The sequence below is a fragment of the Drosophila nasuta genome, chromosome X, assembly GCF_023558535.2.
Source record: "Drosophila nasuta strain 15112-1781.00 chromosome X, ASM2355853v1, whole genome shotgun sequence".
In the NCBI taxonomy this organism is placed as follows: domain Eukaryota; kingdom Metazoa; phylum Arthropoda; class Insecta; order Diptera; family Drosophilidae; genus Drosophila; species Drosophila nasuta.
The window spans coordinates 31,863,540-31,879,658 of record NC_083459.1 but is presented as its reverse complement, the minus strand read 5'-3'; positions in this window follow the sequence as shown (position 1 = coordinate 31,879,658).

The window sequence follows — 16,119 nt, the reverse complement described above, 5'->3', positions numbered from 1 at the left end:
TTACAGGGTATCTGGCCGTCGAGCACAACAACTATATATAATAAAATTGTACACTTTATTTTTATTGCATTTCTGTTGTTTTTCTTGGTTGCTTTAAAGTCTAGTCAGGCCATTGTTATGGGAGTCATAAAGCACAGACGTCAACTGTGTAAAAAAGTGAGAAGCGCATAGAAGGGCGTTGGCGTAACGGTGTAACGTAGCTGAGAATCGCAGAGAGAGAGAGAGAGAGAGAGAGCGAGAAAGCGCAAAAATCATTGGAATTTCGTTGTAATTAGCGTTATGCTCGCCTCGCAATCGCAAATGTTGCTGCTTAAGTACGTGTCGTGCCACATTTGCAAATGCGCTTCAAATTGCTCATCCGCAACGTGGCACCAAGGCACCGATCTCCCCTCCCCCTTCCCCACCTCCACCACTTCACTTAGTGTCTGTGTGTGTGTGTGTGTGATTTGCAAAATCATTGAGTTGTAAATGGGATTCGGGGCTGCACGTTCGTGCATACAAATCGCTGCCTTAAAGCGACCCTCGACTCGCTGCCTCGTTGACTTGGCCCAAATCGAAGAAATGAAATTTAAATTTTATGCAAAATACCCAAAAAACACACACACACACACTCGCATCGCTTTGTGTGTTGACAATGTGCTAAGCATCGCGTTCGCCATTTCCTTTTTTTTTCAGCTTGCAATTTGCCTCACAACTTTTTGCATTCTGGCAACAAAACAAAAAAATAGAAAACAAAAAAACAGAAAAAAAACACACACACTGAAAATGCCAAAACGTCAAAACACAAAACGCAAAACGCGCAAATGTCAAAAGTTTTTTACCTATTTTTTTGTTATCCTGTGTGTATTCACTTTTGTTGATTTTGTGTTGTTTTTTTTCTGTGATTAGTTTTAGCTTTTTGTGCAATTTATTACGTTTGTTTGCTCACCGAGAGTTCACTATATGAGGGCATAAATAAATAAATCGCATTTCATTTGTATTTCATTTCTTTTGCTATGCAACTTTCACTTATGCTGTGCAAATATTTGACTCAATTTAGTTTCTGAATGAGGCGCAGTTCATTAATCACCTAAAAATCAGCTAACAAATGACCTTGGCTTTAACTTGTCTCGAATGCTGTCGTCTAATTGCAGACATTTGTTTACTATTTAGCTCCATCGAAACAAAAGCCTTGTTTAACTAACAAATACAATTTTCAGTACGTGATTGCATAGGAATAAATTGAATGCTTTAAAACGAAAGTAAGAGCATTAAAATGATGCTATGCAGCTTTCATGTGCTTGAAAAGCTTGTCAAAATGCTTAACTATAATTATGTACTTTCAAATCTCAGAAAATGTGTAATTTAAAGTGTTTACGACATAACTTTCGATTGCTTTAAAGTAATAGTATATACAATTATTTGTGCATTCTAATTAAACTAGACTTGAAGCTTTTCCAATGTATCTTTGCTGAGTTCATATAGTTAGAAGTTAATTGTCTAAGTTTTTAATATTTTGACGACAGCTTTCATGTAATTCAACAGCATAAAATAAGGCGTTGATTAAAAGCATATAAAATTAGTTATGCATTCCAACTAAATGCTTTTTTGTCAAATTAATGCACTTGCAAGTTTATTGCAACAAAAGACTTTAAGAGTACTATGCTTGTAAGTGCTTCTAAAGCTTCTTAATAAGAGCATCACATTCTATTACTATGCTTCAAAGCATTAGTATATAATTTATTATGATGATTAAAATTCAATGAAACTTAAAGCTTTCGTAATGAGCATTTATTAAATTCATAAGCTTGCAAGTTTTTAGTGAAAGCTTTCAGTAATTTAACAACAGCTTTCATGTGCTTCGAAAGCTTCAAATTAAAAATTCAATGAAACTTAAAGGTTTCGTAATGAGCATAATGATCGATCATAAAGTTGTAAGTTGATTTCCAAAGCTTTCAGTAATCTGACTACAGCTTTCATGTGCTTCGAAAGCATTAAATAAAAATTCAATGAAACTTAAAGGTTTCGTAATGAGCATAATGATCGATCATAAAGTTGTAAGTTGATTGCCAAAGCTTTCAGTAATTTGACTACAGCTTTCATGTGCTTCGAAAGCTTCAAATAAGGCATGCATTCAAGTTAAATGCTCTTTTGTTAAGTTAATGCACTCGAAGATTTATCGCAACAATAAGCTTTTATACTATGCTTGCATGTGCTTTGAAAGCTTCTTAATATAAATAAATATTAATAAGTGTATTTACTTTGATCGTCACATTCTATGACATTACAGCGCTAGCATATAAACAAATGAAGACATTCAAATTAAATCAGAGTTCAAACATGCGTAATAAAAATGCAAAGTTATTGTTTAAGCTTAGCTTTAAGAATGTATTTTTATTGTTGTAATTTGAAGTAGCGAGCAATTTGAATAAGCAATTACTTGCAGATGCTTAGCATAATTTCGTGTTTTCAATGATACGCAAAATATGTGCAAATAATTTTGTGTAATCAATAGCTTAATGCAACGCGAGTAATATTTAATGATAATTTATCACATTTGCGTAATTACGTTGTAAAAGAAGCAAAAGGAATTTGTGATGGAATACATGCAACAGCAAAATCAAATCACGCCCACATTTATGACTATATCTATATATATATATGATGTATATTTATGTATATATTGTATATGGAGAGTGGAGAAGAGCCTCTGGAGTGGACAATTGTCAGTGATGCATTTGCATTTTGTCAATGTTTTTGCACTGCAATCGCACAAATATGCAACAAATGTTGACAGACTACTAAAAAGATGGCAGAGCAAACAGAGAGAGAGAGAGAGAGAGAGAGAGAGGGAAAGAGAAGAGTTGGGAGCTGGTAAATTCGATTGTGGCATATGTAAACTTCCGGAAGCATCAATTTTTAGCACTTCGCTTGAATTGCGACTACTGAAACTATAAACTGAATGCGTTGGATTGCGTTTTGCAGCGATGGAAACTGGGAATTGTTTTGCTTCTGGAGTTGGAATTGGAATTGGAGTGTGTTGATGAATCGCCTCGACAACAAGAACTCAACAAACTTTTATCCCAGTTCGAGTCGCTCTCTCTCTCTCGCTCTCTTTCTCTGTCTCTCTCTCTCTCTGTGATATTATTTTATGTAAATTTCAACGAAATGCATACAAAATACACAAACATTCATACTACAATATGTATATGTGTTATGTATGCATATTATATATATATATGTGTATATATTGTGTGTGGGCATATATTATTTTATTTTTGCTATATCATTCAAAGCAAGAGAGAAAGAGAGAGAGAGAGAGAGTCCGGACTGCTGTTGTTCGCCTTGTTGTTGTTGTTGCGTCGAGTATTATTACTGTTGGTTGCCTGGTTCGTTGGTTGGTTGGTCGTCCAACCAAAATATATGCGCATTTATAAATAAACGTAGAATCTGTTTGGCCAACATTGTGCGTGCATTCATATATTTGCACTTGGCCGTAAAACTAGCCGGGAAACTTCGACACACTGCTGACTGAATATCACCTTGTTTTTATAATCTGTGAAGCAGCCAGCGAGTTTCTGATACAACTTACTATAGAAATAGAGCCATGAACATAACTGACTAAAGATAAAGATAAAGATAAAGATAAAGATAAAGATAAAGATAAAGATAAAGATAAAGATAAAGATAAAGATAAAGATAAAGATAAAGATAAAGATAAAGATAAAGATAAAGATAAAGATAAAGATAAAGATAAAGATAAAGATAAAGATAAAGATAAAGATAAAGATAAAGATAAAGATAAAGATAAAGATAAAGATAAAGATAAAGATAAAGATAAAGATAAAGATAAAGATAAAGATAAAGATAAAGATAAAGATAAAGATAAAGATAAAGATAAAGATAAAGATAAAGATAAAGATAAAGATAAAGATAAAGATAAAGATAAAGATAAAGATAAAGATAAAGATAAAGATAAAGATAAAGATAAAGATAAAGATAAAGATAAAGATAAAGATAAAGATAAAGATAAAGATAAAGATAAAGATAAAGATAAAGATAAAGATAAAGATAAAGATAAAGATAAAGATAAAGATAAAGATAAAGATAAAGATAAAGATAAAGATAAAGATAAAGATAAAGATAAAGATAAAGATAAAGATAAAGATAAAGATAAAGATAAAGATAAAGATAAAGATAAAGATAAAGATAAAGATAAAGATAAAGATAAAGATAAAGATAAAGATAAAGATAAAGATAAAGATAAAGATAAAGATAAAGATAAAGATAAAGATATAAAGATAAAGATAAAGATAAAGATAAAGATAAAGATAAAGATAAAGATAAAGATAAAGATAAAGATAAAGATAAAGATAAAGATAAAGATAAAGATAAAGATAAAGATAAAGATAAAGATAAAGATAAAGATAAAGATAAAGATAAAGATAAAGATAAAGATAAAGATAAAGATAAAGATAAAGATAAAGATAAAGATAAAGATAAAGATAAAGATAAAGATAAAAGATAAAGATAAAGATAAAGATAAAGATAAAGATAAAGATAAAGATAAAGATAAAGATAAAGATAAAGATAAAGATAAAGATAAAGATAAAGATAAAGATAAAGATAAAGATAAAGATAAAGATAAAGATAAAGATAAAGATAAAGATAAAGATAAAGATAAAGATAAAGATAAAGATAAAGATAAAGATAAAGATAAAGATAAAGATAAAGATATTTAGTGAGACTTTTAGAACCACATAAAGAAATACATCTAGAGATCAATTTACAAATACATTTCACCCTCCAACGAAGGAGACAACAAGAAGTTCATTGAAAGAGACCATTAAAGATTCCGCTGCAGTTACAAATGCAGTTTGAATACAACTCAAATGCCAGCAAGTATTCACAAATATTCACAAGTATTCACAGCTGTTGCTGGCCATGAAAAATGCAGATGAATTATGAATATGTAGAGTAGCTAAAATGCAGCTGCTGCTCATGGAATGCAGCGACGGGGTCAATATGCTTGCTTTGTGGCGGTTTGCAAAATGGTGTAGTATGGGGGGAAGGGGTTTTAGGGGGGAGCAGAGGTAGAAGGAGAGGAGGAGGGAACGCACCCCAAAGGCCACGTTTTGCACTCCATTAAACTAAATACTCACATGATCTCAAGCAGATGGTGGCGTTTATATTTGGCTCACGCATAATTAAATTTGACTCACCCGTGGAGCCGAAAATACTTGCATAAAGCTTGCAATGACAGACGGCCAAATATCCTGTAATTTCAATAAATTCAATGAACTTAAAGAAATATACTTTATTTGGAATTTGTATTTATATAAAAGGGTTAAATTTTCACTTCCATGTTTTTTGCTGAATGTATGTAGTTAAGCACACTTTTCTATTTACAGGGTATAATAGAAGCGTATGCAAAACAGAAGCAAGCATGTGAAAAAAGGCTAAAAATGAAATCATAAAACAAAATACAACGAAACAAAGCGAAGCAAAGCAACGAAACAACGCAAAACTGCCAAAGAAATGAGTCCCAAAAATGCTGCCGACCCCGTCCCCCAAAAAAAAGAAGTATGCTGAAGACCTAGAGACAGACAGAGAGAGAGAGAGAGGAAGAGTGAGAGAGAAGAGCGTTTGAATGAAGAGCGAAGAGTCCATTGGGAGTGCAGCAGCAAAATTTTCATAAATTATTTGAAAAATGCTTGAAATGATTTACGCTCATTAATCTTGTCTGGCCTGTGTGTGCATGTGTGTGTGTGTGTGTGAGAGTGCGTGTCTATGTGTGTGTGTGTGTGCTTGTTTGCTGCGGTTTGGCTGCCGTCCTTTTTGGCCAACGCATTTTCTGACAGCTTTAGTTTTTGGCAATTCAATTAGGCCAAGTTGAAAGCATGTTGAAAAATTGTTTTGTTGCATTAACCCATTGTTGGCACCCCATCACAGCTTAACCCCTCTGCAACAAGAGTCTCCGTCTGATGTGCGTCTAACTTATCCTTTCGCTCTTGTCCATGCCAAACACGATGGTCACGACACTTTTCTTCGTCCATTTAATGAAAGCGGGTCAATTGGTTCGTGCACTTTGTTTACGCAACTTGCGAAACTTTAAATTAGAAAATAAAATATAGTTTAACTTTATTCAAACTATGATGTCACAATTGTTTACTTTTTTATAATTTAACAAGATTGATTAAAATATTACACGCATATTTCAATTATCTGTAGTTTTGAAAGATTAATGTTAATGCAAATAATGAACTTTTTAAAAGCTTTCATTTCTGTGAATTATAGTGCAAAGTAAACTCTCATATTTCTAAGATTTATACATCATCAACATTTGATTGAGGTCAGATAAAAATTGTAGAAAAATACTATAACGAAAACTTACTACGGTTCTTAATTGCTTTGGCTGACAATCTGATATATTTTGTTATCTATCATATATTTTATTTCCAATCTTGCGCTAATACATTTTTTTTTGTTGTGAAAAATTCGGCAGTCGACTTTAGCTCGATAATTGAAGAATTCAAATTATCTATATTGTTTTCTTAAACTGACAATTTATATTCCTTTGAGATATGATTGATGAAAAAAATTATAAGAAGACACGACTGAATGATGAAAATAAATTAAATATGTGAACATTATTAATTTAAATTTCATTTTAGTATACTCAAATAGTTAGTATATGTGTTATTTATTATATTAATTCTAGTATTAAATGCTTCGGCTCGCATTGGGAATATAACATGTAATAATTTCTTATCATAAAATGAAAACTAAAGTCTTTTAATTGCTTTAACAATTCAATATTTGCGTGCTTTCACTTATTCATTGGAGTTTCATTAGTATGATAAAATACTAATCACTTTGTTAAAACAAATATAACGTTATTTAAATGCATCAACTCTCTATTTATATTATTTTGTAATTCAGTGAATGATTAAAGAAAATATAATATATTTAAATTTGTTGCCGGTTTTCTTTTATTAATTTAAATTGCTATTTGGTATACACAAATACTTAGTATATTTTTTATTTATTGTATTAATTCTAGTATTAAATGCTGGTTGCTGCTAAGACTTGCTCATTGAAATGATATATAAAGTCACTTAAATTCCTTCAATATTATAAAATCCTAATAAATATAAAATGCTTTAAATGCTTCATTAATTCAATTCTTTCTTTTATTCATTTAAATTCCTTTAGCATAATAAAATACTTATCTTAAATACTCAATTAAAATAAATATTAATTTACTTGGGAGAGCATTCATCAAATAATTTCATGTATTTAAATTCCTTTAATATAATGAAAAACTAATCCAAAATACTCAATCGAAATAAAAATAAAATGCTTTAAATGCTTCAACAATTAAATAGTTACAGATTTTTTTCATGTATTTAAATATTTTTAATGTAATGAAAAACGTATCCAAAATAAATATAAAATGCTTTAAATGATTCAACAATTCAATACTTGCGTGCTTTCTTTCATAATTTAAATTTATTCAATATAATAAAACACTAATCTTAAATACTCAATTTAAATAAATATTAAGTTACTTGTGAAAGCTTCAAACAATTCAATTAAATAGTTACGGGTTTTGTATTTAAATTCCTTTAATATAATGAAAAACTAATCCAAAATACTCAATCGAAATAAATATAAAATGATTTAAATGCTTCACAATTAAATAGTTACAGGTTTCTTTCATGTATTTAAATTCTTTTAATGTAATGAAAAACTTATCCAAAATAAATATAAAATGCTTTAAATGCTTCAACAATCTATTTCCACTCAATAGCAATTGAATTGCTCTTGGTCATTGAAAGGGCATTGAACCAGCGACTATTTCCGACAACTTGTGCACATGGATTAGTTGTTTTGATTTCTCTTTTTTTTTTGCTTATGACTATATATATTTTTATGTATTTATTTTTTTTGCATTGCCTTGCTTTGTTGATGTTTGCCGACTGGTCGTCTAACGAGCCGCACAAATGCCAAGCAATTAATCATTTGTGTGTGGCACACAACTCGCTGCCTTTGCCTTTGCCTTTGCCTCTGCTTTTGTTTCAATCTACGGTTTTTTTTTTTTGGTTTGCTTTGCTTTGTGTGTGTGTGTGGCTGTTTGGCGTCTCATTTCACAACTCATTTCCGGTTGGCGCCGGAAACGCATCTTCGACATTAGGCCAGGTTGGCGTCCGGGTCTCCGGTCGTGATTTATGACATTCAGATTGACGCCGGGGCTCAAAACGCAAACAGCAAACAGCAAACAGCGAACAAAAAAAAAAGGTGACAACTTTGTTGGACATTTGCGCGTGGTCAGAAACAACATTCAATTTGAGCTTTTGCGAATGGTTTAAAGTCAATCAAAGACAAGTGATTTCAATCGCATCGATCAAATGCCAGCGAAAATCCTTTTCTTTTATGTATAGTACACAAATGCCCAGCGTCTTCTGTTTTTTAGCAACGTTTAACAACAAAGCATAGAAAGAGCCAAAAATAAACAAGTAAGAAAGTTACAGTCGAGTGTGCTCGACTGTGAGATACCCGGTACCCATTCAGGAATCATAACTACTATAAAAATTATTGTATGCACCAAAATTCGCAGCTCTAGCTTTAAAATTACGCTTGTTAATCGATTTTTTTTTATTTGCGGGGGCGGAAGTGGGCGTGGCAAAAATTTGAAACAAACTTGATCTGCGTGCAAACATAACAAATGCTGTCAAAAAAAATTATAGCTTTATCTCATATATTCTCTGAGATCCAGTGTTTCACACGGACAGACGGACAGACGGACAGACACACAGACGGACAGACGGACAGACGGACATGGCTAGATCGTCTCGGCTGACACTGATCAAGAATATATATACTTTATAGGGTCGGATTCTTCTACCTGTTACATACATTTCCTGTTGGCACAAAGTTATAATACCCTTCTACCCTATGGGTAGCGGGTATAAAAAGAAAAGCAAAATATAATCTTGGGGTATCAATAGCGACAGAGCCGGGCAAATCAATCTTGAGAATTTGCGGTGTCCAAAATGTAAGCACAGCAAAACACAGCCAGTGAAATGTTTGAGTTTGTCGGCCAAAGTTATGGCCAAAGTGGGCGGCCACGCCCAACGCCTCCAGCTACTGTGTGTCTGTGTCTGTGTCTGTGTGTGTATTAATTTCATTTGTTTGAAAAGCAAAAATTCTTTGGCGCAAGGGCCAGCAATTTTTCTCTCTTTCGCAGCCAAACAAAAAACACACAAAAAGAGAGAGAGAGAGAGAGAGAGGGAGAGAAAAAATGATAACAACAAAAGCAAAGAGCAATGAAGTTTTCACTTTTTTTCGCCAAACGGGAAAATATTTGCACAAAGCAAACAAAATAAACAAATTTTTTTTGTTATATTATATATACTTGACTGAGAGCGAGATGATGAAGAAAATGGCTGGGAAAGTACATATTTAAGTATGGGCAAAAGTTTGTGATAAATACAAAGTATATATAAGATATTTTTATATATAATATAAGGTATTTTGGAAGCTGGTCGAATAATGCATTCGAGTGTGGCACATGCGGCGTATGCTTTATGTAGCTGCTGAAACATCTTACTGATAGCGGCAAAAGTGCAGAACGTAAACGAGGTCAAAAGAAAAGCGTTAGCTCACACCCACACACACACACACACACATACAGAGACACAGACAAACACTCGCACAGCGTGTATTTAATGGCGTTTTGATAATGTCAACATTTCTCAGCTGCGCCCGAAAGCGTGCTACATTTTTTGCGTGAATGCAGAAACGCGCAGACAAATATGCAACGTAATTGGATTTATGTGCGTGTGTCTCACTGTGTGTGTGTGTGTGTGTGTGTGTGTGTCGGTGTGTGAGTGTGTGGCAAATGCTGCACAACCACTCAAGTGGCCATCAACACAAACTTTTTGAGTTAATCAACAAACAAAAAAAAAGAGAAGAAAAACAACAAAATTAAAACTATTAAAAAACAAGCGAAACAAATGTGAACACAGCTCAACGAATAGCAGATGCTCTACGATGAGTGTGAAGTGTTTTTTATTGATTTGATTTGTATTTTAAAAACCTTTTTTACATTTGTAATATTTTCGCTATTGACGATTTTTGATACTCTTGCTACTCTTGGTATATTTTGATTGAAGTACTATATCAATATACCTAAAAATACCCTTCAATATATTTCAGTATTTTAAGAATAATACGTCACTCTACTGTTTGTTACTTGGTTGTTTTTTTTATTTGATTTTCATTTCAAAATATTCCATACAAAAATAAAAACTGTGTTTCTGTTGCTTTGGTTGACAATCTGGTATATTTTGTACTCTATTCAAAATGTAGTAGTATATCAATATACCAAATGTTAACTTTGGTATATTTCAGACTTTCAATTTGGTATATTTTTATTTATATTCTTATATACTTATAAATTGCTGTCTTCTTTAATCGATTCAAAAATATAAACAAAAAAAAAAACATTTTATGGTGAGTTTTTTAAAAAATAAAAAAAATAAACAAGCCTTAAATAACATAATTATTTGAAAATGTTATTTTGAGCAGTTTATTAGAGTTCGATTCAATATGAAATGGATTTAATAATGATAAATAATAAAAGCAGAGCTTGCATATTAAATTTTTGATATTTTCAAAATGTGCTTTATGAATTTTGATTAATTTGATTTTCTATGCATATTTCTGAAATGAGAATGCAAAGTGAAATACCCTTCTTAGATAGTGTGGAGAGGAGTACAGAGAGAGAAAGAGAGAGAGAGAGAGAGAGAAAGCGAAGCTGGCAACGATTTCAAGCAGCTGCTGAGTGTACATATCTGTGTCTGTGTGTCTATGTGTGTATTTGTATGTGTTTGTGGCAGGTGGCAAACAATGGCAAACAGCATGAATGGTTCAGCAACAACAACAACAACAACAACAGCAGTAACAAGTAGAGGAGAAGCAGCAATAACAACTAGAAATATGTATGCATATGCATTCAGGCAAGCATGCCAGGCAAAAAGGATAGATTTTTATATTCTACTTTGTGGCATTTGGTGTTTTCTGTCGTTCTTCTCGTTTTTTTTTCCATAATCTTTTTTCGCTTTTTTCTACGGTATATATGTACATACATATATATTTTTCGTTTCTTTAAGCATAAAAGTGCATCAGAAAAACAGACAACGAAAGTTGAAATTTTTCTACATGAATTGCAGACAAGAAAAAAAAACAAGCTGAGAAACAGATGCTTGCGATGCGATGCGATGCTTGAGACGTGCCTGGCGTCGACAGCAAAGCATTCGCTGTCTGTCTGTCTGTCCGTCTGTCCGTCCGTCTGTCTGTCTGACTGTCCCAATGCCAGTCACAACTGTCGACTGTCGACGGTCGAGCGTCGAAACGAATGCAGCAATTAAATGATAGCGCCAATGGACACTATCAAATGACACCTGTGGGAGCGAATGTTCCTTGCCAGCGAGCGAGCGAGCGTAACTTTTTAAATGCCCCGCGAATGTCGCTCGAAATTTGCCCCACTTTGCATTATTAAGTGCTGTCGGTATGCACTTTTGCTTTTTTGCCAATGACTTCAAGCTAAAATATTGGCTCTAAAGCATTTTTAAAGCGTGCTTCACATTTTGGAGAGTTCGTGTAGAATATATGCAAATTTAGCTTGAAACTCTTAGCAATCAATTTTGGAGAGTTTGTGTAGAGTTTGTCAATTTAGCTCAAAACTAATAACAATGAATTTTTGGAGAGTTTATTTAAGCTTTTTGCAAATTAATTTACAATTTTGGAGAGTTCGTGTAGAATATATGCAAATTTAGCTTAAAACTCTTAGCAATCAACTTTGGAGAATTTATGAAGAGTTTGTCAATTTAGCTAAAAACTAATAGCAATCAATTTTTGAGATTTCATGTAAACTTTTTTGCAAATGCATTTACAATTTTGGAGAGTTCGTGTAGAATATTTGCAAATTAAGCTTTAAGCTATAAGCAATCAATTTTGGAGAGTTTATGTAAACTTTTTGCAAATGCATTTACAATTTTATAGAGTTCGTGTGGAATATTTGCAAATTAAGCTTTAAATTTTTGGCAATCAATTTTGGAGAATTTATGTAGAGTTTGTCAATTTAGCTAAAAACTAATAGCAATCAAATTTGGAGAGTTTATGTAAACTTTTTTGTAAATTCAGCTTAAAATTATGGAGAGTTCGTGTAGAATATCTGCAAATTTAGCTTGAAACTCTTAGCAATCAGTTTTGGAGAGTTTGTGTTAACTATGTGCAAATATTGCTTAAAATTAACGTCAATATTTATTAGAAGTGTAGAGAATTTTGGAGAGTTTGCGTCAGCTTTTAGCAAATTTAGCTAAAAACTAATAGCAATCAATTTTGGAGAGTTTGTAAATTTAGCTAAAAACTAATAACAATCAATTTTGGAGAGTTTATGTAAACTTTTGGTTTGCTTTGCTTTGTGTGTGTGTGTGGCTGTTTGGCGTCTCATTTCACAACTCATTTCCGGTTGGCGCCGGAAACGCATCTTCGACATTAGGCCAGGTTGGCGTCCGGGTCTCCGGTCGTGATTTATGACATTCAGATTGACGCCGGGGCTCAAAACGCAAACAGCAAACAGCGAACAAAAAAAAAGGTGACAACTTTGTTGGACATTTGCGCGTGGTCAGAAACAACATTCAATTTGAGCTTTTACGAATGGTTTAAAGTCAATCAAAGACAAGTGATTTCAATCGCATCGATCAAATGCCAGACAAAATCCTTTTCTTTTATGTATAGTACACAAATGCCCAGCGTCTTCTGTTTTTTAGCAACGTTTAACAACAAAGCATAGAAGGAGCCAAAAATAAACAAGTAAGAAAGTTACAGTCGAGTGTGCTCGACTGTGAGATACCCGGTACCCATTCAGGAATCATAACTACTATAAAAATTATTGTATGCACCAAAATTCGCAGCTCTAGCTTTAAAATTACGCTTGTTAATCGATTTTTTTTTATTTGCGGGGGCGAAAGTGGGTGTGGCAAAAATTTGAAACAAACTTGATCTGCGTGCAAACATAACAAATGCTGTCGAATAAAAATTATAGCTCTATCTCTCGTAGTCTCTGAGATCCAGTGTTTCACACGGACAGACGGACAGACGGACATGGCTAGATCGTCTCGGATGACACTGATCAAGAATATATATACTTTATAGGGTCGGATTCTTCTACCTGTTACATACATTTCCTGTTGGCACAAAGTTATAATACCCTTCTACCCTATGGGTAGCGGGTATAAAAAGAAAAGCAAAATATAATCTTGGGGTATCAATAGCGACAGAGCCGGGCAAATCAATCTTGAGAATTTGCGGTGTCCAAAATGTAAGCACAGCAAAACACAGCCAGTGAAATGTTTGAGTTTGTCGGCCAAAGTTATGGCCAAAGTGGGCGGCCACGCCCAACGCCCAACGAGTTTATGTAAACTTTTTGCAAATCCAGCTTAAAATTATTAAATTTTGAAGAGTTTGTGTAGACCATTTGCAAATTTTGCCTAAAATTTACATCAATTGTTTTTGGAGTGTAGAAATTGTAAATTCTGCCTTAAACTACCATTAATTTTTGGGAGTGTAGAGAATATTGGAGAATTTGCGTATTTTGCCAAATTTTGCCAAAAAATATTAGCCATACATTTTAGGGCATTTCGTACATTTTTGGAGAGTATGTGTAGAGTGTTTGGAAATGTTGAGCATGCTGAAGACTTTCGAGAGTTAACAGTAATTGATGTAAACAATTTGCAAATTCCGTTTAAATTGATTATCATTTGAGGGAATCTAGAAAAATTTGGAGAGTTATAAATAGAGTAGATAACAAGTTGTAAAATTAAAGCTCATTTGTATTTGTGTTGAGTCGTGTAGAGCAGTGGAGAGTTTTGAATTATTGAATAGCTTGTCTGACAACAAGTGACAATTGGACTACGGTGTAGACAAATGTAGACTTCCATGTCGGAGAACAATCATTTGAGCGAATGTAGAGAATTTTGGAGAGTTACTGTATGTTAGTGGAGACTTTCTGGAAAACTCGATTAATAATCTAATAAAAAGAGTTGATAAAAAGTTGTCAAATGACAGTTGATGTGTATTTGTGTTCGTCGTGTAGAGAAGTGGAGAGTTTTTAATTATTGAATAGCTTGTCTGACAACAAGTGACAATTGGACTACGGTGCAGACAAATGTAGACTTTCATGTAAGTTAATTATAAATACAAATGACCCTTTTCACAAATTCAATCAACTTTCGGCTATAATTAGACATGACAACAGACTGTAAGGAGTGTAAACTTATATTTAGAAGAGGTCTGGCGATTACAACGGACTAAACCGAATGCGGCGAATCTAATGCGAATTATGCGGCTTATTTGATTTCCACTAGGAATTTGAACTGCGGCAAAAAGTTGAGCGAGCAACTTAAATTGAGAGCACAACCAATTGCTATTAAAAATACACACATAAAAGTTGTTCAGAGTTGTGCAAAGTTCTGGACAACGTGGAGAGTCGAGTGGAGAGTGGAGATTGTGTGTGGAGAGATGCAGCATGGCCTTGAGCTATTTACAACATAATGCCAGTCATAAAGAATACGTTTATTTAATGAATAATTTCGTTTAGAGATTGATTTAGTTAAAATTTTTGAATTGCAATTTGGAATTTGAAATTTTGAATGCGGAATTTTGACTAGATTTAGATTAAAGTAGAATTTGATTTCGTTTTTTTTTTATTTTTAATATAAATCATATTGCAAATCCGCTTAGCACTCAAACTACATCCATTTTAGTCGCAATAACCCAAATAGTAAGTACGATGGCACTTCACTCTGTGCTACGTGGACGACAATAACAATAAGCATGAAATCGGAGATTTGAAAGCAGCGACAAAGTCGAAATCAAAGCATTACCTTGGCTTGGATAGCCAAGGTAGCTTTTGGATTCGGGGCAAAGCAGCGCATACAAAGTACAAAGTACAAAGCACAAAGCACAAATCACAAATCACAGATTACAATTTCGCTTGGACACCGCATTGAGAGAGATAGAGACAGAGAGGGAGAGAGAGATACCAACTGTGTACAAGATGGCCAAAAGTAGATGAGTCCATGGCACAAAAAGTGTGAGTGGAGTCGGGTTGATGGAGAAATGGGATGAGGATGAGGAGGATGAAGAGGAGGATGGCAGAGCAATGGCATAACTCACGTGAATACATGAATAGTTGCATATGAAAAATCACCGAGCAGAAAACTCTATCTATCTATATGCATTCGAATGGCCAGTGTCCAACGATGGCGTGCACTCAGCGAAAAACAACATTTCCTCTTAAATGTTTTGCTATTTTCATAGAGAATATTCCATGTACATATATTTTTTCACGCTTTTCATTGCATAAATTCACCAAATAGTTTGTCAACCTTTTCACCAATGAATGAGCAAGCTTATTTTTATAACATTCTTAAATCAATATTATACAAAATTTGTATTATTATATTGTCTGCTACGTTCTTACTTACTGAAAACAATATTATTCTGTAATAAAAGTTCTAAATTTTAATGTTATTATTTTGCTAAACATTTGTTGAATTTATGGTATATTTTGAATGTAGTAGTGAATTAATTAGTACTGTGACGGTATATCAATTTGGTATATTTTGAGAATAATTGTACATTTTTAAATATATACATATATACCAAGTAATACCTTTGGTATATTTTAGTATTTTGACAGTATGTCAATTTGGTATATTTTGAGAATAGTTTTATAGTGTAGTATATACCAGGTATTACCTTTGGTATATTTTAGTATTTTGACAGTATATACATTTGGTATATTTTGAGAATAGTTTTATACTCTATTGTACATTTTTAAATGTAGTATATACCAATTATTACCTTTGGTATATTTTAGTATTTTTACGGTATATCAATTTGGTATATTTTTATAATAATTTTATAATCGGTGGTATATTTTGAAATATTGTCTTTGGTATATTTTAGTATTTTGACAGTATATCAATTTGGTATATTTTGAGAATAGTTTTATAGTGTAGTATATACCAGGTATTACCTTTGGTATATTTTAGTATTTTGACAGTA